This window comes from Rattus norvegicus, chromosome 1, assembly GCF_021556685.1.
Source record: "Rattus norvegicus strain SHRSP/BbbUtx chromosome 1, alternate assembly SHRSP_T2T, whole genome shotgun sequence".
Classification (NCBI taxonomy): domain Eukaryota; kingdom Metazoa; phylum Chordata; class Mammalia; order Rodentia; family Muridae; genus Rattus; species Rattus norvegicus.
The window spans coordinates 56,493,882-56,516,383 of record NC_141534.1 but is presented as its reverse complement, the minus strand read 5'-3'; the positions used below and the strand labels follow the sequence as shown (position 1 = coordinate 56,516,383).

The window sequence follows — 22,502 nt, the reverse complement described above, 5'->3', positions numbered from 1 at the left end:
TTTAGGATTAATCTCTGTTCCACTTCTGGATGACACACTAAGTGTGCACCTCAGTGGAAGAAACCAACCATCTAAGGAAAGCCGCAGTCCTTTCCACCTTTTTGCAACCACAGTAGCCTACGCAAAGCAAACACTCACCTGTGGCTCATTGGTCAGAGCAAAACATTACTTCGTTATCTCTGCCAATCTCAGGGACAGAACAGCATTTTCTGTTTCTAGTTCAACTATCTTTTCTTCTTTAACCTGCAACCAAGGATCCAAAAAATGCATCAACACAGCACTTACCTGCCCACTTTGAAACACCATGAATGGACAGAGTGCAAGAAATGGTAGAAACAGCCTCAGCAAGGAGAAAGTCAACTGTCAGGTTGTGAAGACTCCTTCACATACTGCAGAGACAAGACAAGTCAGCCTCAGCAAGGCCTGGCCGGCTACCCACACACACCCCATGGCTCTGAGCCCATCAGCTCCAGACCTGAGGACTACCAGGGATGCAAGCTTTACACTCTGGACTCTTTAACCTTTGGTCAGGAAGGTACCATGGAAAGTACCTGGGAAGCAGAGTTTCCAGAGAAAGCCATAGAAACAGTTCAGCCTTAAAAATCAAAATCTGATCCCTTCAAAGCCAGGTGTGTGTGTGTGTGTGTGTGTGTGTGTGTGTGTGTGTGTGTGTGTGTGTGCGTGTGTGTGTAGGTGATCATAAGACATACGTGGTTTGGAAAATCAAGGAGAGGAAGGATTTATTGAGAAGCTGAGATGGTGGGGAATGAAGGGTGGATGTTGGAAGGAAGCTAGAGCATGGTGGGGTTTTATAAGCCAAAGAAGTGAAATTCGTATTTAATGCCCTTAAGACAACTGGTCCAGGTTCAGTGTTCTTGATGGTGGCTCAGTATTCCAGCTGTGGATTCAGGGAACTCAGAACATCATGATGAAAATAATCTCTCAGACTACAGAGTCAAATTCCTGCTGGTGCTGCAGTCTCATCAGAGAAGAAATTAAGTCCCTCCTCCTATGGATCCTCTCATTTTTGTCATTCTCGCCTGCAGGAGCTTCAGTCCTTCCTCTGAGGGGGCTACTCATATCTGCAGGTGATTTAGACCCTCTTGAAGGGAATTCTGTCTCCAGATTGGGATGCGGACCCTCCTGTTAGAGAATTAACTCTCTAAATCTTCTCACAGAGTATGTGTGACTACCTGGAGACAGCATTATCTGCACTTCTAAACTCTGATTGGTAAAGAGAACCCACGATATGAGTTTGAAAACCTCTGAGTTATACACTGTTAATTTCTAAATGTATTCTGTTGAGTATGAAAATTTCTGTAATATTTTGATGAAATTTACTTACTTCCTAGATTTCAAACAATAATAGAAGCTATAGTTAAAAGTTTAGTATGTGCTTCCTCAAAGTAATTTGAAAATATTTTTGATTTTTATTAAAGATGGTGTACGACATAGAATTTTTCCCAACTATTGTTTTGTTTACTGCTAGGATATAGAAATGCTTTATTTCTGTTGACAGAGCTCATATTCATTGTTCTGGTATAACTAATTGTTCAATGCTAAACTTTAGCAGATTCCTTAGGGTCTCTGCCATTTATAATAGGATTCCATCTACAAGTTGACTGCCTTGTTCTTCCTTTCTCATGTGATGCCTTTTGTGCAGTTTCTCCCCATAAATGACAAAGTTAGACCATGAGAACAATGCTGGATAGCAGTGCCAAAAAGACCTGGGACACATTTACAAAGTCTGGTCCAATTAGAATGGGGCTCTGTGAGAAATTTCTGTCAGGTTTGCCCTGACCATATGAGTCTCTCTTGAGTGCCTTAGGTTGGATAAGATATACCCCAATTCATATGGTGAAGGATGAAGTCCCTGACACTGAGCAGGTGACACTTAAAGACAGTGCCTTCAAGGTCATCGATTCAAGGAAGCCTGAAAGGTGGGCTCTGTTGTAATGTCTTTGGGGTCTTATGAAGGGAACCATAGAGCAACAGACACTTACAGGGTGCAGGGAGAAACCACAGAACACCTAAAGGAATCAGCTACCTACAAACTGAGGAGAACTGGAGCCAATTCTTGGACCCAAGACTTCCAATCTCAAGCCCACAGAAACCTCTGCTCAGTTCTGCAGGCAGCCCAAAAATATTACAGTGTGCGTTCTTGGTGTGTCCTGGAGCCTGAAATTCACTGCTGTAAGCTCAGTTCTATCTTGGGGTAGATGGGACTAAGCATTAGATCTTAAGATTTATTTCTCAAGGTGAGATAAAGTGGTCCTGAGTTGGGTGCTAAGGTACAGTCCCAGGGTGAAGCTTCTGGATAGCTAAGTTGGGCCTTGAAACAAAACAGAGCTGTGCGGTCCCCAGGAAACTTAACACTTGTTGCTGGAACAAAGGTTTCTTCTTTCAATGTCCACTTAGGCAAATTTGCAAAGATCAAAAATGCTGATTGTGGTTCTCACCACTTTCCCTTGGAGCATGCCCACAGAGTTCCTTGTCTTCTACTGGGAAGTCAAGCCTTCTCTTATAAGGAGCTCTCATGCAGTCATCTCACGTCTCTGGTCAGGAAGAAAACCTGCTACAAACTCACCTTTAAGAGGCAGAACAGATCGTCTTCTCTCTGGTTAAGGTCACAGCATAGTCTTTATATGTTGGCTAGGATGGTGGGGCTTGAGCTCCCATTCCCTCAGTCTCTACCTTCTTTCCAGTATACCACAAGCCCTGGCTGGTCACATATCACTTTCCACAGAGACCTCTGTCTTCTAAGCCCTCAGTCTCCTCTGTTGAACAGGAGCTTTCTGTCCCTGCAGCCCAGACAAGGACTCTAACTTTAGGGTGGGGCTGAGTTTAGATCATGTAATGTTCAGACTCTCTGCTTGGCAGCCATTATCAGGCATAGTGTTTATATTTTTGTTCACTTTATCGGTCTATTTTTTCTACTGTGTGCTCTAAGAAGGGAACGCGTAGGGTTACATAATTTTTGGTGTTAGTAGCTGTACTCCCAAATCCTGCTCAGTATGTAGTCTGTGGATGTTCAGCATAGCTGAGGGAGGTACCAAGTCAGGAGACCTTGAGGTGCTAATGCAGCAAATGAGAGGTCAAAGAGGACCCAAGTGGCAATTGGAGAAAGGAGCCATAAAGACAGTGAGGAGTAAACAGGTCAACTTCCCTAAGATTCCGAAAAGAAGCAGACCTAATTGGGCTCCATCCCAAGGGAACTCAAGATAAGACTCACGAAAGAGTGCTACCAAGCCAATCCCAATTCTCTTATTTTTCCCACATTCCTGAGAGCAGATAGGGGCGGTTTCAAATTCCCTGGGCTCCCTTCATACTCACAGGTATTTGATGCTGAAACTGCCACAACCTCTGTTCTGAAAATCCTCACAGTAACGAATGAAGGGCGTGGCTAAATCCTAGAGAGGGAGGGCTAGTATCGTTCATTGGCCACTCATGCCCATGCGCACTATGCCTACCCACAGGAATTTTCCAGTCTAGCTTACCGGTTCATTGAACCGGTTCATTGAACCCACAGGTTCATTTTGCTCCTGTCCTCTCAAGAAATACAAGGTCCCCACAGTGCTTGTAAAATACAAATCAATTTACTGTGGCATTGAATACCCATCTCACCTGGAGGCATCTCTTTCCCAGCCCACTCGAGATCCTGCCTCAGACTTCCCAGAGAGCAGGCCCTTCCCATTCCCCTCTACCATCTTGCGAGCATACCTTACAGATAATGTTTTGTAGGGTCCTTCAGTCAACCACACAGGTTCTATGTTCATTTCTCACACCGTTAATTAAATTAAAATTAAATAACTCTGTTATGCTGAGAAAGAGATGCAGACTCAACTGCGACAAAGTGTTCTTCTAGCACTTAAGTCACAGGAGGCACAGCAACACGGTTCTTCCTTTCCTGACAGTGTATCTACATCTCCTTACTAAATGTTCAAGTTCTGAGATAGCTGTGTTTGCCTGCCACCCACGAGCTCCCATTCTTCTCAGACGTCTTTGCTCCTACCTGCAAGAATGCTGTGTAATGCTTTGAGAGCTCTAGAGCCTTTGGGGCCTCTGAAATATTAGTTAACTTTAGAACGGAATTGTCATCTTTAATTTCCACCAGTGATTAGTCTAATGATGATTTGTATTTTTAAAATTAAATCCCTAGGATCAAATCCAAAATCTTTCTTTAGAATTTTTGAAATTAAATAATGAATTAGATATTCAATCTCAAATATTTACAATAGATAGGGAGGCTCACATTTTTGAAGAATGATATGTTGTGCACCTTACATAAAAACCTCCTTCTAGCCACCTCATGCAAATTAAAGAAGGTACAGCCAACATTTCATCTGCACTGAGAGACTTTATCCTGCAGACAGGGTCCACTATGACACAGTAGTGGTCTGAAATTCTCGGATATCAATCTCCCGTAGGCAAATGGAGTTTGGAGAAAGAAGGGAAAGATAATGTCTAGGCCTACTGACCTTGGAATGACAATGGAAAAGGTAGGGTAGAGGAAACACCCTGTCATCTTTACAGCCCATCATTCTGCCCTCTAAGTCCAAGACTCCCCACAGCTAACAAGAACGGGTACCTTCACCTTAGTCAGATCACTAAGAACTAGGCAGGGTTTTTCTTGGTAAAGTAAAACAAAGTTTCTTGGATTTGGAACAATTGCAACCATTTCAGAAAAAGAAATTAAATATCACTTAGAAGTACATTTGTTCCTTCTTCTTCAGGCCCACTCCCACAAATCCACTGCCTAGGTCAGACCTGCTTGAGTACAGGTGACCTGTCTCTTCTCACTTACTGTTCAGTTCATTCTCAAGCTCTGTTAACTTAAGAGAGACTTTCATTTTGTCAGACACATCAGGACCTTGTGAAAAGTGGGGCAGATGCTCTTTAAATATCAGGTTTTCAGGGGCTCCAGAACTGCCAGGTAAGTCTGCATCGTGGCTGGAGAAGAAGAAAATACAAACGATCATGCATAAAAATACAACTAACTTGCCTAACTAAATTTTCATCAGAATTTTCATGTTTCAGTGAAATTTATTCTTTGTTGCATATTATTTCAGTAATTTTATGTATTGCGGCTGAGACAAGCTACACCTACGCTTTGGTCTGAGCAGAACTTTAAAACCCAATCTGTGCTCATCAACTAAATGTAAGTTCAAGGAAAAGGGCAGGGTTTGTGACATAGGCCTATAACCAGTCTCCCAAAAAGTTATGAATACAACTTAAAATATAACAAAAGTCTAATAAACCAAGAAACAATTCCATGTAGAAAAGGGACAATATATTTTCTTGACAGTAACTTTCAAAAATAAATATGCACACTACAGATGGCCCAGTGGTCAACCGAAGATTACATAAATGCTAGAAAGACAAGGCAAACAGCTTAGCCATTGAGAGACCCTCTTTCAATGAGTAACAGACAGTAATTTGAGGATAATTTCTGTCAACCTCAGGGTAAGCCTCCACGTGCACCTATGTACACAGATATATATGGTAATGCAACAAACCCACACTAAAAATGGAGAAAGAAAATAACGAAGACAGTGTTCTCAATTTCAGTAAGCAGGCAATTTGTGCCACCTAAGCAAGCATAACTACGGGGGTTGTTTAAAAGTACAGCGTTTCCAAAAACTTTCCCCAATCTAATACGGAGAGTCAGAACAGCCCTGATTAATGTAATTCAGTTTTACAAAGGCAGAGGACATCTAACCTGAATGGATGTTTAACTATTTACATATATACTTATGTAGATATATAACCATATACAACAAACAGACAATATCAAACAAAATGGAGAGAAATTTGAAGCAATACTACTAAAATCAGGGACAAGGCAAGCCTTCTCATTCTCCCAGTATCTATACAGTATATTATGGGAGGTTCTAGCCAGAACAATTAGATAACAAAAATAGATCAAAGGAATGCAAATTGGGAAGGAGGAAGTTAAGATATCACTATTGGTGGATGATATGATAGTATCAACCGGTGACCACAAAATATTCTACCATAGAACTCCTTCAGCTGATAAACAATTTAAGCAATGTGGCTAGTTAGAAAAATTCACTCTAACAAATCAGCAATCTTCCCCTACTCAAAGGAAAAATGGGCTGAAAAAAATTAGGGAAACAGCACCCTTAAAATTAGTCGCATATAATATAAAATACCTCAGGGTGACTCTAACAAAGCAAGTGAAAGATCTGAACAATAAGAACAAGACTCTGATAAAAGAAATTGCGGAAGACCTCAGAAGATGGAAAGATCTCCCATGTTCTTGGATCAGCAGGATAAACATAGTAAAATGGCCATCTTACCTAAACCAATCTATAGATCAAAGCAATCCCCATGAAAATTCCAACTCAATTCTTCATAGAGTTAGAGCAATTCTCAAATTCATCTAGAATGACAAAAAACACAGGATAAAGAGAAAATATTCTCAACAATAAAAGAAATTCTGGGAGAATCAGCATTCCTGACCTCAACCTGTACTACAGAGAAATAATTTTAAAAAACCACAGTTATTGATACAGGGACAGGCAGGTAGATCAAGGTAATACACTGTACAACCCAGAAAATAACCCCACACACCTATGGGCACTAATGTGTGACAAAGTAACCAAATCCATCCAGTATAAAATAGACAGCAGTTTCAACAAAAGGTTCTGGTTCAAATGTCAGTGAGCATGTAGAAGAATGCACATGATCCCTAATGTTTATACAAGTCTTATTTATAATACCCAGAACTTGTAGCCAATCCAGATGTCCGAAAATGGAAGAATGGATATAGAAATTGTGATACATTTTCACAATGGAGTACTACCAAACTATTATAAACAGTGACTTCATGACTTCATGAAATTTGCAGGGAAATGGATAGAACTAGAATATATTAATCTGACTGAGTAAACAAGACGCAAAAGGACTCACATGGTATGTACTCACTGATAAGTTGATATTAGCCCAAAAGCTCAAAATGCCCACAATAACCCTCACAAACCACATGGAGCTTAAGAAGAAGGAAGACCAAAGTGTGGATGCTTCAGTCCCACATAGTAGGGGGAACAAAATAATAACAGGTGGTGGAGCAAGGCAGGGACCAGGGAGCAAGAGAGGAGGGGAAGAGAAATATGCAAGGGTTGGGGAGGATAGGATCAGATTTTAGAAGGGAAATGGGCAAATTAGAGTTTCAGAAAATTGATTAAAAATATGTAGCAGTGGGGGATGATGAACTGGGTGTAGCCAGTATAAGGTCCCAGGTGTTAGGGCAGTGAGAGTCTCCTAGGACGCAAAAGGATGGCTTTATCTGAAGTATGCAACAAAGGGACATACAACCTGTAGAGACACCTCCACTAATCTAGACACGGCTCCAAGTTGAAGGATTGGGACACACGACATTCTCAAAATTTTTGCTTAGATATATTCCTGTCAAAAGTAAACACAAAAATAAAAAACTGGAACAGACACTGAAGGAAAGGCCATACAGAAACTACCCCACCTAGGATTCCATCCCATCAGCAGATACAAATTCTATACATTATTCCTAATGCCAAGATGTGTTTACTGACAGTAGCTTGGTATTGCTGATCCCTGTTATATCAGCATCTGACCAATACACCTGCAGATACTCACAGCCAACCATCAGCCTGAGCCTGGGGACCCCAAAGGAAGAGCTAGGTGAAAAACTGAAGTAGCTGAGGGAATTGAACCCCATAGGAAGAACATTATCAGCTAACTAGACCACCCAGAGCTCTGATAGACAAAACAGAAACTAAAGAGTACACATGGAGGGAACCAGGGCTCCAGATACATGGCCTTCGCTGACATCAATGGGAGAGGAGGACCCTGGTCCTGTGGAGGTTTGATGTGCCAGCCTAGGGGGATGTTAGAGTAGTCAGGCGGGAGTAGGGGAGAGAGTGGAGGAGCTCCCTCATAGACGCCAAGCTGAGGGGCATGGGGAAGATGGAATGGGTGGTTGTGGAGGGGCAACAAAGAAGGGGGATATCATTTGAAATTAAATAAATGAATTGATTAATTTAAAAAAAATCTCATGATCATCTCAGTAGATTCTGAAAAGGCCTTTGACCAAATGTGACAGTCCCTCATGTTAAAAGTCACAGAGAGAGAGGGTTACAGAAGAGTACATGAACACAATTAAGGTAACATACAGCAATCCACTAGCCAACATCACATTAAATAGAGAGAAACAAAGCAATTGTCCTAGGCTCAGGGGCAGGGCAAGGCTGTCCACCCTCTCCCTATCCTTTCAATATGGTTCTTGAAGTTCAGGCAGAGCAATAAGACAACTAAAGGTGAACAAGGAGATATACATTGGAAGGGAAGAAGACATCGTATTGGTATTTGTGATGATATCATAGAATATAGAAGAGACCCAAAAAATTCTATCAGAGAACTCCTACATTTGATATATACCTTCAACAAAGTTAATGGATACAACATTAACTAAAAAATTCAGTATCACTCTTTTAAACAAACTATAAAGGGGCTGACAAATAAATTAGGGAAACACCACTCTTTACAATAGCGACAAATAATATAACAAAAAGGTCTCAGTGCAGTTATAAGAAAATGAAAGATCTGTATGACAAAAATTTTAATTTCTGATTAAAGCAATTGAAGAAGATATCATAAGAAAGGTCATGGACAGGTAGGATTAATAATTTAAAAATGACCATCTTACTAAAACCAATCTAAATTGTGAATGCAATACCTGTCAGAGCTGAAAACAAGTCTTTACAGACCTTAAAAGAGCAATTCTCAACTTCAAGTGAAACATTTAACAAACCCAGGATAGCTAAAACATTCCTGAACAATAACAGAATTTCGGGAGGAATCTCCATCTCTGATTTACTGCTGTCCTACAGAGCTATAGCAATAAAACTATATGGTATTGGTATAGGAACAGACAGGCTGATCAATAAAATGAAATCCAAGACCCTGAAATAAACCCACACAACTATGGATGCTTATTGTCAACAAAGTAGGCAAAATCATATGACAAAAAACAAGAAAGCATCTTTAACAAATGGTCTGGGCTAATTGGATATAGACATAGGGAAGAATGCAATGAGCCTTATCTATAAACCTGTGCAAAACTCAAGTCCAATTGCATCAAAAACCGCAACATAAAACCTTATCCATCAAATCTGATACAAGAGAATGTGGGAAATACGCTTGAGCCCATTGTACAGGAGACAACTTCCTGGATAGAACACCCATGGTGCTCAGACATTGAGATCCACAATTAATAAATGAAATTTGATGAAACTGAGGAGCTTATGTAAGGAAAAGAGTACACTTAATGGGAGAAATAACAGCTGAGCTCAGGTGTCCTGGAGTCCTCCCTAGTCTGTGTCAATGATCTCAAGTCCAAGTCACAGCCGCCTGATTTGTAGTATCAAACACAGCAATGTTTCAGGCCGAGGGAGCTATGAACACCATGTACACCTTGCTGTTTGAATTTTACAGGAACTGCTGAGCACCTAAGGAAGCAAGGGCTACAAGGTCAGGTATTACAGGACTGGGACAGAGCTGGAATCCAAGTTCCCTTCTTCCGCTGCTCTGGGCAGAATGTGGGCCTGGTAATTGGTTCTTGCTGTGTATAGGGGACAGAACCAAAGGGTCCTTTTTTTTTTTTTTTTTTTTTTTTTTTTTTTTTTTTTTTTTTAGCTAGGGCCGAACCCAGGGCCTTGCGCTTGAGAGGCAAGCGCTCTACCACTGAGCTAAATCCCCAACCCCCGAATCAAAGGGTCCTATGGGAGCCCTGGCACAAGCCTGCCCAAGCCTGGCTTAGGGAGCCTCACAGCATCCCAGTATTTGATGTGTCCCCAGGTTTGTCTACCACCTTCTGTTGTGTGTCATATTCCCTACCACCTGCAAAGGACTCTAAATATCTTCCGACAAAAGGTTTTCAAGGAGGAGTTGTACAAGACACATGGTGGCTCTGTGGTGAAGTTACATGACCCAATAGATTAGAGGGCTAGAGCCCCAGGACTGATGCTGGGTGGACACTCTCCTCTGAAATGCAACACGGAGATCTTTGTATAGAAATCAAGAGAGTGCTCTGAATAGCTGTGCAGAGCACCTCTGGCTCAGGGACTCAGGACTGACACCCATAGAATGCTGTAGAGGAGCCATTTGTGATACAATGGGTCATCTTCTTGGGTCCCTGTGCCTCTAGAGATGAGCGGAGGACTGGGCTGTGGCTGGTTATGGGCTCAGACAGGAGGGTGGGAGGGGACTTGTCCTCAGCTCCTGGGAGTAGAGCAGCTTTTCTTTCCCTGCCCCTGCTTTTTGGATTTTTTCCCCTTGGCAAAAAGGAAGGACTGGAAGAAGTCTGTCTATGGAGAGTGAGGCTGGCTGGGAAACTGCTCACTGTTCTCCCTTGTCATCCTGCTGGGGGTTTGGGGTTGTTGGCAGGTTAGCCTCTCCACAATTCCAGTCTGCTTCTCTCCATTTAATCCATGCATCTCTGTCTCTGGGATAGGTGACATGGATGCACAAGTCCTACCTGTAGCTACCACTCCAGGGCATAAGTCCCTCAGTGAGTGAATTCCAGATGGTTCTGTCTAGAGAGAAATTGTACAGGGTCGTTGCTCAGTATGTAGGTACATGGAAGAGGATACTGCACGGCACCCAAACACATTTCATATAACATCAATCCACATACTCTGGTACTAATCGGTTCTATTTACACCTTTCGCCATTACTGCTATTCACTGTACTGTGAAGTGTGAATTTTTATTATGTTTCACTTCTGCAAAGGAAGAGACAGAGTTTAGCACTGGAGATTCCCTAGGGCCTGGCCGGAAGGGAGGCCTTGACACACATGTGTGCTCCTCGGAAAAAGCTTTTTCATAGGATGCCTCGTTGAATCCCAGGATGTGTGGAGGGCTCTATGCCCTATCCAGGGTTGATCTCAATATATTAATGGGAGCTGATGCTTCTCTCTGATAGAACAGTACCACCCTCCTGGAAGATGTTTGTGATGGTTTGCATATACTTAGCTCAGGGAGTGGCACTATTAGGAGGCATGGCCTTGTTAAGGTAGGTGTGTCACATTGTGCATGGGCTTTAAGACCCTTTTCCTATCCACATGCAAGCCAATCTTCCCCAAGCAGCCTTCAGATGAAGATGTGGAACTCTCACTCTCTCTGGCACCATGCCTGCCTGGTTGCTGCCATGCTCCCAGCTTGATGATACTGGACTGAGTCTCTGAACCTGCAATCCTGTGTTCATTAATGTTATCCTTATAAGAACTGTATTGGTTTTGGTGTGTCTCTTGTCAACAGTAAACCCCTAACTGACACAATGTCTACGTTCCTTTCTTCAGCTTCCAGACTTTAGAAGCTTCACACATGAGCAGAATTCTCTTAGGACTATGGCCCTAGGCTCTAGGCTATCTGCTTGATCTGAGAGTGTAAGGACATCCTGCACACCCCTATCCTGTGTTCTGAAAACGTTTCAAAGCCCATTCATCTGAGACTGGTGAGTTCAGGACAGTAGCCCCAAGTGTCTGACAGTTCACTCTCATGAGGCATCACCTGCCCTTGACAGCGGATTTTACTAAAGGGCATTGGATGTGCAGGAGAACTGTGTATGGTGAGTCTAGTCAGATCAGCACAGGAGGGAATCAAGGTCCCGTTGGCTTGTGGTTTTTAAACTCATGGTCCTGGCACTGTCTTGTTGGTATTTAGGTCCCTGTCAGTCCTGAATTGAATTTTAGCATGGGAAGCCAGGGCAGTTGTCTTCAAAGATATTCCTAGCATGGACCACATCTTCACCTCACCAGACATTAAGCACAATAAACACCAGGGGGGCAGAGAACCCTCAGGGGCTGGAACTGGCATGTTCATACACTCTGGCTTGACCTTGGCCAACACAGGTTCAGAGAACAGCCTCTATGTAGAAAGATCTCCTTCCTCCTCTCAGAGTTTACAACATGTAGACTTAAACTAAGGTGGTGGCACACATGTGAGCAGAGGCACCAGCCTAGGCTTGTTCAATATCAAAGCCTACATGCCACCCCTGTATCACAGTCACATCAGCCCATCTCATGAGAATTCTAGGGGTGGTGATATTCTGGGTGACTATTGAATATTCTGCTGCCAGTTTCTTTGCTTCCACATGTCCAACTGTGAGAAGGGATCGAGAAAGGGAAGGTGATGAAGCCCTGCTAATATCTACTTGGTGCCACCAAATACAATGGGGTCTGATTGGCAAGATCTTTGAGTTAGATTTTATAAAACACAACCTCAGGGCAGTTAGTAGGTACTCTCAGGAAGGTGTAGAATGGTGGGTACAATGGGACAGGATCCCTGAGGCTGGTGCAGTGGGCCAGGAACCCTGAGGCAGGTAAAATTGTGTAGGGAGACTGGAACAGGTACAACAGTGCAGGGACCCTGGTGGAGGTTCAGTGGAGCAAAGACTCTGGGGGAGGTGCAATGGGGAAGTTGTCCTGGGGAGGGGACCTTTTATTAATGATCCTGTGGCATGTGTAACTGGCAGGGACCCTGGGGCAGGTGCACTGTGACATGTTCCCGAGCTAGAATGTTCATACAGGTGTGTGTTTGCTTCATGCAGCTGCTGTCTGAAGTAGAGAACACTGGCAACAGCCCCAGAGGGGATTTTGGGAGCTCCTTTCAAGAACGCCATAGCTCCTAACTGAGAAACTATACATTGCACAGATGGGCCTTTATTGAGATGAGCAGATTCTAAGGGGGCTGCCTTGAATAAACAGCCAAAGAAAGCAGAAATGAGTAAGAAGCAATTGCGCAGGCCATGTCCAAGGTGTTTTTGCTCAGATAATAGGCCCTGAAGAAATCAGTTAAGTCAAATCACCTATCTATCTATCTATCTATCTATCTATCTATCTATCTATCTATCTATCTATCTATCTATCTATCTATCTATCTAATCTCCCTGAGGGAAGTCAGCTTTTATTTGTAGTAAGAAGATCACATCCGCGCCCCCTTGTGGTGAATACGAAGATCGCATGTCGTGAGATGGGTTATTTCTTCCTTTGTATCTTTGTATCTTTGTTTCTTTCTTTGTTTCTCTCTCTCTCTCTCTCTCTCTCTCTCTCTCTCTCTCTCTCTCCTTCCTTCTTTCCTTCTTGTTTTTCTTTCTGTACTTCTTTATTGCTTGATGTGGGATAGAATGCCATTTTTGGCCAGTCCCTATCAGTATTGTCTGTAACACAGACCCAGTCACAGTGTGACCCAGAAGAGGCCTACCTGGAAAGTTTGTCCTATCTCTAAGATACACTGTATAATACCATAGTCTGGACTGCCGGTCAGACAAGAACTGTGTTTAGGAGAATTGTGGACAGAATGAATGTCTGTGAGTCTGGACGTAGACTCTGTGGAGGGCTCAAGTCTCCTGACTGTCCTGAAGCTTCCCAATGTGATTTTTTTCCCTCCTACAGAGCCAGTCACCTCAGCAACTTCATTTCCTGGTTATCCCCTAATCCTCTTACACTGTGTAGAGTGTTCAATCTCAGGGAGGGCCTGGGAATCTGAGAGACACCACTGAGCCCTCTGGGCCTGGCTGACTCAACCTGAGGCTACTCTGTGTGTCTTCATTTTGCTCACCCTCCAGAGACCTCAAAAGTCAGCAGTAAGTTGCTGAGAGGCCAGGAACCTCCATATTGGCCCAAGAGCAATTGTCCTCTTTCACAGGTTCATCCACAGAGCACGTAATTCTGATTGGTGCAACAGTCTGGAAGAGTGAAAGACGTCATCTCCCAAGGGCAAGTGCTGTGCTAGTGGACACTGAGGAGCTGCACGGATCAGACCCCTCCCCATCCTTCTCCAGCCTCCTTTGTTCTTCCTTGATAAGTTTCCTGCAGATCTAAAAGATCCAGGCAGTCCATGACATGGGTTTGAACTTAATCTCAGGACATTTTATTCATTGCTATAAAACTGAGACCAGGTAATTCATTTGTTTGTTTGTTTGTTATATATAAGTACACCGTAGCTGTCTTCAGAAACACCAGAGAGGGCATCAGATGTCATTAGAGATTTTGTGAGCCACCATGTGGTTGCTGGGATTGGAACTCAGTACCTCTGGAAGTACATTCCGTGCTCTTAACCACTGAGCAATCTTTCTAATTTCCAGGCTAACTTTTTTTAATTCCAATAATGGTTTCTTTATTCAGGTTACATCCTGATCCCAGTCACTCTCCCTCTTCCTTTCTCAGTCCCACCTTACAAATCCTTTTCACCATAATGCTCTCCCTTCTCTTTGGTACTCCCTTTGGTACCACCCCATCCTGGGGCATCTAGTCCCAGCAGGATCAGCCACCTCCTGTCCCACAGATTTACAATCAGTTAGTCCAGAATGCGTAGGGTTCTAGTGGCAGCAACAGAGAATGAGACAGCCCTAAATCTACTTGTCAAATGACCCACATGGAGACCAGCTCCAGATAGCTACATCAGGCTCTGGGGTTGGTTGCCCAGACTCTAGCATTCTCCATGGTCCAAGGCTAATTGACTCTGGGGGTCATCTTGTAGGGTCTTTGACCCCTCTGATTTGCTTATCCCCCACTCTTCCTCAAGACTTCCTGAGCTCCACCTGACATTTGGCTGTGGCTTTCAGCCGCTGAGTGAAGCCTCTCCAGAGACAGGTGTGCTACTTTTCTGTCTGCAAGTAAATCAGAGTAACATAAATACTGTCAGAGTTTGTGTCTGTCACATGAGATGGATCTCATTTTGGGGCAGTCACTCTTTGGTTCTTCCCTCAATTTCTGCTCTGTCTTTATCCCTGCACATTTATTGGCAAGACAGATTTTGAGTTGAACATTTCGTGAGTGTATTGATGTTGCCTTCCTTTTCTAGAAATTCTTTCTTGCTACAAGAGGTGGCCATTTCACTCTCTTGCTCTGGTTTTAATCTAAGGTAGAGTCACCCTCGAAGACTCCCCCTATCCTCTACTTTACCAGGCATCTGGCAAGTCACCACAAATCCCTGCCCCTTCCTGCCAAGACAGTTTGCATTATCAATCCCTTTCCTCTCCCAACTCCTTCTCCCTAGACCTAATCACCGTTTCTATCTCCTTTCCTGTCCCTTCTCTTGTCCTGTTCCATCACTTCATCCTTCTGAGGACTGGGACTATTTTTTTTTCACTTTCTGAGTGAGATTCACAACTCCTCAGATAGGACCTCCTTCTTCCTTCATTCCTATCAATCTGTTATCTTGAACTTTATGATTAATGTGCACTTACAAGTGAGTACACACCATAAATTTCTCTGTGGTTCTGGGTTACCTCCCTAAGGATGACATTGTCAACTTCATCCATTTGCCTACAAAATTCATAATGTATTTATTTTTAATAGCTGAAGAGTATTCCCTTGTGCAGATATTACATGTTTTCTGTATCTTATCTTCAGTTGAGGGACATCTAGGTTGCTTTTAATTCTTGGCTATTGCAGATAAAACCACTATGAACATAGTTCATTAGGCGTCTTTGTGGGATGGTGGGGCATTTTTGGGTTTATGTCCAGGGATTATTTAGCTAAGTCCTGAGGTAAAACGATTCCCAGTTTTCTGAGGAACTGCCAAATGACTTAGAAAGTGGATGTACAAGTTTGCAATCCAAGCAGCAATGGAGGAGTGTTCCCTTTTTTCCACATCCTCATCAGCATGTGCTGGATGTCACTTGAGATTTTTATTTTAGCCATTCTGATGCACATAAGTTGGAATCTCAGGGTGCTTTTGATTTGGATATACCTGAAGACCAAGGATGGTGAACAGTTCTTTAAGTGGCTGCTGGCACTTGGAAGTTCCTCTGAAGAATTTAGTTCTGCACCCCTTGTGTCCCCATAGGCCCAGAGAAAAGGCAGAAATAGAATCTTTATGGGACCCACGTGGCTTCTCAGGGTCAGTCAAAGGTCTTGGCTCCTTTATTCTCTATAGACACAGGGCACAGGTCCTGACCTCCATGCACATGCTGCACACACTAAGGATGAGTTATGCTGGCCTCTGCTGCTTCTGGGAGTACTGAAAAACATAATCCCTGGACCAGGGGAATAATGGGGGACAAGTGAGCTCAAGGCTCCTGCCACCTGCCTGAGGATAGAAGCCCCAGCAGGGTTCTCACTGCTGTGTTCCCCAAGATAATGACAAGCAGCTGTTACAGCAGGCCATGCTCTGGTTGAAAGGGCAGACAGGCACATCCAGGCCCAGAGGTGTGTACTGTTGCCATGCTGGTTCTGTCTGCTCTTTACCGGCATACTCAACCATGCCACCCAGGATTTCAAAAGTTCTGTCTGCAGTGCTTTGTTTCCACAGAAGCTCTGTGGTCATGGAGAGACTGACAAACCAAGGACCAAGACCCTGCCAAGTACCTATCCACACTGGACTCCTGCCAGAAGCCAGCAGTATGGGCAATCATGTAAAAGTGGAGATATGGACTACTTTTTTCCTTGGGAGCACTTGTGAACCCCCAGGGTCAGGTGAAAAGCTTGATGCCAGGCAAGGACAAGACGGAGCAGAGTGACCTAAACTGAGCTTGAGGGATAGGGAACCCTTTGACTCACAAACTTCAGGGACATATGTGGTGGAAGGCGAGGCAGGCTGTACACACCCCCATGGTAGCAGGTGGTGTGTGTGTGTGTGTGTGTGTGTGTGTGTGTGTGTGTGCATGTGTGTGTACCTCAATGTGTGTCCATGTATGTGTGTGGGTGGGCCTGTCTTGACACCTGTCCTGACTGATGCCAGATACCCACAGTTGGCACAGACTCCACTTAACACTAGGGTTTTTGTTCCCAAAGGTTTTCTAATGGAAGGTAATATGCTTCTCGTCAGGGCTAGTTCACCACATTTTGTATGAATGGGGGACACTTATCTATTGGGATTGCATCCTGAGCTAGCCTTGTGGACCCTCCTCTTCCCGCTGTTCCCAGTCTGTTCGGTGTCACAATGTCCAGGGAATAGAACCCTCAGATCTGTCAGCACCTCTGTGTGGGTCATTGCATCAGTTGACATGCTCAATGGTTGTGCCAAACTCACATGTTCTGGATGAGCTCAAGATGCACACAAGAAGGCCTAGATGAGGAGGTGCTGTACTACCCAGCCAGTCAGACTTAAGTTCCACTCTGACAAACGTTAGGAAGAGGTGCAGATGTGACTCACAAAAATGCATCCACTATTGGGCTCAACTAGCAAGAACCTGTGAGCAGCAGTGACATTCAGTTTCCTCTTATCCAAGTAAAGGGACATCAAATACTTCTTTGGACCTTGGGCAGTCAAGAAATCTTGAAGACTCCATGGCTAAATAATGGACCATGCACCATCCCAGAACCCCAGGACTGAACCTGCTTGATGCCCCTGGACCTCCTTGGCTAAGGTGAGGAGAGGAGACCCCAAACAGCCCTTTACCAGTGCGTCAGCAACACTGTCACACCAGATGGAGCAGACTCCATAGCCTGAGGTGTGCAGTGAGGGCTTTTTTCCATTTCATGCAGTGGTGTCTTGTATGTATGATCTCGTGTGGAACTGAGACATACTGCAAGGGAGGCTTTGTGTTGGGTACAGTTAAAAGCAAGACATGAGAAGGAACTGCAGAGTCCTGATCTAGGAGACCCTGCAGTAACCAGCTCTGGGTCCTTGGAGCCTAGGCAGGCTTTGCAGTCACAGAGCTCCATCTACTGCCCAAGTCCCATTCTGACCCCGTCTCTAGCAGATAAGACAAGAGCCCAAGCTGCTTCAGGGCTAACAAGACACTTGTTTCTCTCAGACACTTTTGCTCCAGAGAATCCTAGGAGCTTGGAGACAGAACCAAGAAAAATAGGGTCAATCCCAAGCCCTAGGCTCATGTCAGAGCAGGGTTCCCCCCCGCCCCGCCGTCTCCTACAAGTGGGCAGGGAAAGGACTGAAGTGGTAGGCAGAAGTGCTGAGGGCCAACAACTGACTTGCATGGAAATGGCTGGAGGCTGATCATGCTGGAATGCTCCCAAACCACCTTCAAGGCTGGCTGGCACAGACAGGACTACTATATGACTCTTGCCCAGACCACAATGTCCTCAAGGGTAGGGTCTTCCCCAGGCAAGTATAGGAAGAGGTAGTTCCTGAACTTCATGCCATTGAGAGAGCGAAGCTCTTGAGGACCCAGCTGGTCCACCAGTGTGCAGTCTCAGGTTGCTTTGGGTGAGATAGTCGTGAGCTGTCTGTATGATTGAGCAGACACTTGTTGTCCAGGCTGAGGACATACTGGTCACCTCTGCGGTCATTCTCTGCCTCTTCAACCTACAGGGAGATACGAAAACATGGAGGTAGTCTTCACCCTGACTTTTGGTTCTTTCTATGCTTCTACAATTCCAGGACTCCAGGTATTCACAGACCACCTAATTCTGGCTATTCGATCTGTCCTGGGCCAGATAAGCCATCCTGTTGGTTTCTCTGTCTCACAACACATTTCCCTCTATGTTGCCTCAGGCTGTCTCCTCCAAGCATCCCAGCATGCATCAGCTCCATATCTTCCCCAACCTACCTTAGGGTCTCTGATAATTCCAGATACTTTAATGTTCTCCCAGGAATGCCTGTGATCTCTTGTGTGCCTCACATTCATCCTAGAAGTTCTTGGGAGCCTCCATGCCATGGCATAGGATGTCTTTGTGTCCTCAATGGGCCAAGTGATTCCCTCCAGTGCAGGATTCTCTCCTTATTGTTGAATTTTGGCACTTATGTTTTTCAGGAATGGCTCTGGATATGTTCACCACACACTACCCTGGAAGACTGGAGAGTTCAAGGACGGCCAACTTTCACTTAAACAAACTTTTCCATAGTCTGTGTGGGTCCCATCAGCTGAGAGTAGCCTCCATATTGCAATGATGTGCAAACTTTTGCTGTTCAGCCATGATGGACTTTAGGATCTGCCCTGAGGACCCTACACAAGCCACAGGTAGGAGATGTGTAAATGGGGCATGTTACTGGGTCAGGTTATCAGTACAGTGAGGCTGTTCCAGATGCTGCCAGTTATCTTCCCACGCAATCATGCAGTCGCTGTGGGTTCATCCACAGACATCTCACACTCTCCCTGCTGGGAGTTAGGCTGGATGCCTACTATGTGGGAGCTGCCTTGGCTTGTGGAGCGGAGTCAGAAGCAGTGGAGGAGATGGTGTCTGCTGCTCTTAATGTCCTCAGTGCCCAGGGCATCCCTGTGATCTGGGTTCAGGTCCAGCTCCAGTGAATCATTGATGTAATTTCAGGCCATAGAAGCTCCAGACACCATGAGGTACAGGGTAGACCAGGAATGAGGGGGAACCAAGCAATCCAGGACCCTGTGGGGACCAGAGAAGCCAATATTCCATGTCATCTCTTAGGCATGATGTAAGGCTAGGAGCTCTGTGTGCCCTGACAGAGGGGGATGGGACCCTGACTCCCACAAAATGCTCCTTCAGACCTATTACACCATCAGCTTTGAGAAGGTCTTCCTCATTAAGAACATTCCACACAGCTTGCCTCTGCCATCGGACTCTATCTTCCATGGGTGAACCCCCTCAGGAATATTGACATGTCTTCTATGAATGATTAATATTCTGTTAAGTCGTTCTCATAAACAGTGCTCAGCAGAGTATGTGTATCCACAAGAAGTCATTTTCAATTCTCTCAGGGAAAAGGAAGCAAAATCCTCCTCCTCCTCCTCATCCTCATCCTCCTCCTCTTCCTTCTCCTCCTCTTCCTTCTCCTCCTACTCCTTCTTCTCCACATTTTCCTCCTTTTCCTCCTCCTCTTTCTCCTCCACATTTCTCTCCTTCTCCTCCTTCTCCTCTCTTCCTCCTCCTCTTCTCTTCCTCCAGCTCCCCCCTCTTCTCCTCCTCATCTTCCTCCTACTCTTCCTCCTTCTGCTACTGCTAATGCTGCTGGTGCTGTTGCTTCTACTCCTGTTGCTGATGTAGCTTCAGCTGGTGTCTTTTCCTTGGCCATGTCTCTGATGTCACCTCCTGTTTATACTCAGGACATGACAGAATTTCCAGATGGCACTGTGAAAGAGACAAGACAATTTATTGCAAGCCAAAAAATACAAAAAAATAATGAGTTAGAATTCTTAGATTACTATTTGGGGCTTTGATTGCCTTACTATTTTATTATTTCTCCTTTTCTACTTCCCAGTTGAGATCTTTGAAAGAAATTATTTAGAAATGTTACCTATAAAATCCTATATATCACTAGGTCTTAGGAACAAAAAATCAGTATGCACAAAACTATGCATGCATGCACGATTCTGACCATCAACAATAACCAGCAAACTAGGCTGTTGATACTTATTCAATGACAAACTTTGTTATTAGTTTTGAGACTTACTGAAATGTGATGTTACTTTTGAAAAGATAAGAATCTGTTCTGAGGCACTTGTAATTAATGACCACATGTGCTAGGACCAGTAGCCCAAGGATGAGGCTATGAGCCCATGACCCTCTAGTCATCACCCTTTGGGAGTTATTGTCCTAAGGGGGAGATAGAGTCCATGTAAAGGGATTGGGCAGCAAGACAATTCTGTAGAGTGGCATACACATCATTTATATTGAGTCCCTGCTGGGAAGAGGAGAAATCAAGAAGAGGGAGAAGGCTTTTTGTTAGGGAAACATCAAAAGAAATTAGAGAAGGAACAAGGTAAGAATTATGGGGAAAATGGAAACCAGAGACAGAGGAAGGACCAGCATAGATCAAACTGGAAAGGACAAAGCACAAAGGTACCTGGGCTGTGCCTGCTGCTTGTACTCTGGACTCTCCCTGTGGCTCATTTCCAGGGCTAGTTGCTGTTCTCCCCCAGGAGAGGTTTCTTTCACCTTGGCAAGCAGCAACACAGCTTTATCAGGGCATTTCCTTTATTCCTGGTCCACCCCTTAAATCCTCTGGGCCAGACCCTGCTCAGGATGGGCTCATCCTCTGCTGGGGCTCTGTGGGAGAGTAGATTGTCTTATTTTCTTACTGCTACTTTTCTCAGTGAAGATGCTTGTTGGTTGAAGGCATGGGATACTCATGGCACATTTGTGATAGTGGTTCTGTGTAGGTGTCTTCAGGAATGGCCTGAGAAGACCAGGGACAATGGATCTTCTGCCTCCTCTTGGAGTAGCCTTCTGGCCATAGCCAGACCTTGACCATGGGAGGATGACAGTAGCAAGGTGACAAGAAGTAGCACAATTCCACTCCTCTTTAGTTGTAATCTGAAAGCAGCAGCAGCATCAAGGCTAGGGAAATGGGGCTGTAACTGGACTCACTTGCTGTGCCTGGGCTATGCAACCATACCCTTGGAGAGCCTGCTCTTGTAGGAAGCAATAAGTTGCCATTGCCTCATTATATTTTCTTTTCATTAAAGAGTATTTTATTACAGAGGCTTGGAATCCAATACATTCCACCGCATCCAAAATTGCAGGGTCTGGTGTGAGGGGGAGTAGTTCTCCATAAGGACTTGGGAAACCCTTCCAGTATTCTTTCAACCAGGAGTGTTTCATCACCTCTGTGGCTCTTGATCTATAGCTGGGAATTACTCTCAGTAACAGACTAAGGAGGTCCTCCAGCTTTTCTGAAACCCCACATGAGGAAGCATACACTCTTGCCACAGCTTGTCTTTGAAGCTCTTGGATGATCAGTGAATCTAATTCGAACTTTCCCACCACCATATAACACAAGACCACTCCTATGGTCCACATGTCATTCTTTGGCCCGTCTTATAGATGGCCAAGGAAGAGTTCAGGGGCACAAAAAGAGTACGCACAGCAGTGCTGGGTTAGCATTTGTCCCGGTTGAAATTGGGTGCTAAGACCAAAGTCGAGGACTTTGACCTTTTCGTTTTATCGATCATAATATCATCTGGTTTGAGGTCCCTGTGAACTATACCAGGCCCATGGCAGTAGCTCACTGCTGATAATATCTGTTCAAATATTTCCCTGGCCTGGTCCTCCTCTATGTGCTCTGACTCTCTGTTGGCCTTCCACCAGCTCCATTATGAGGTATATTCTAGGTTTGCTCTCAATGATTTGGAGGAGCGAGATGATGTTCAGGTGGTTGGTCTTTCTCTATATATTTGCTTCCGTCATAGCTTGCTGGAACCACTGCTTGTACTTTAGGAGAACTTTGACAGCCACCGGGGTGCCTGTGAGCCAGTGGTGGACCTTGGCGTGGCTCCCTTGCCCAATTGTCCTCAATACTTTGTATTGGGAGTGAACGTTTCCCTCCTCAGAGATACTGGGCTTGGGGATATGGAGTGGTAACTCCTCCTCACTCTGTGTAGACATTTGATCAGTACTGATGCTGTCTAAAAATAACATTAAAAAGTAGGAATCAAATAGTGAAAAAGATGTAGCAATACAGGAGCTAAAATTACACATGTAAATAATCAAAACAATAATATTCCACATAAGAACATAAAAACTACCACAATAAATAAAACCAGACACCCTAATAAAGCATAAAAAAAATCGAAACCTCAGTAAGGAAATAGCCAGTGGTCCTCCAAATATATGGCCTAAATCTATC

General features: G+C 44.3%; 1 long non-coding RNA gene across 3 annotated transcripts in view; it reads right to left on the bottom strand.

Annotated features, from left to right (window-relative positions):
• LOC148007001 (uncharacterized) overlaps window positions 1-3,414 on the bottom strand; it is a 28,269-nt gene extending 24,855 nt beyond the window's left edge. For 2 of the 3 annotated variants that reach the window (XR_015645928.1, XR_015645940.1), the window contains exons 1-2: window positions 3,334-3,414; window positions 139-243 (exon numbers count right to left, since the gene is read on the bottom strand). This is a non-coding gene — a long non-coding RNA (uncharacterized LOC148007001). The remainder of the gene's footprint in view (window positions 1-138; window positions 244-3,333) is intronic. The other variant, XR_015645932.1, reaches the window with a different exon arrangement.
• Window positions 3,415-22,502: the final 19,088 nt, after the last annotated feature.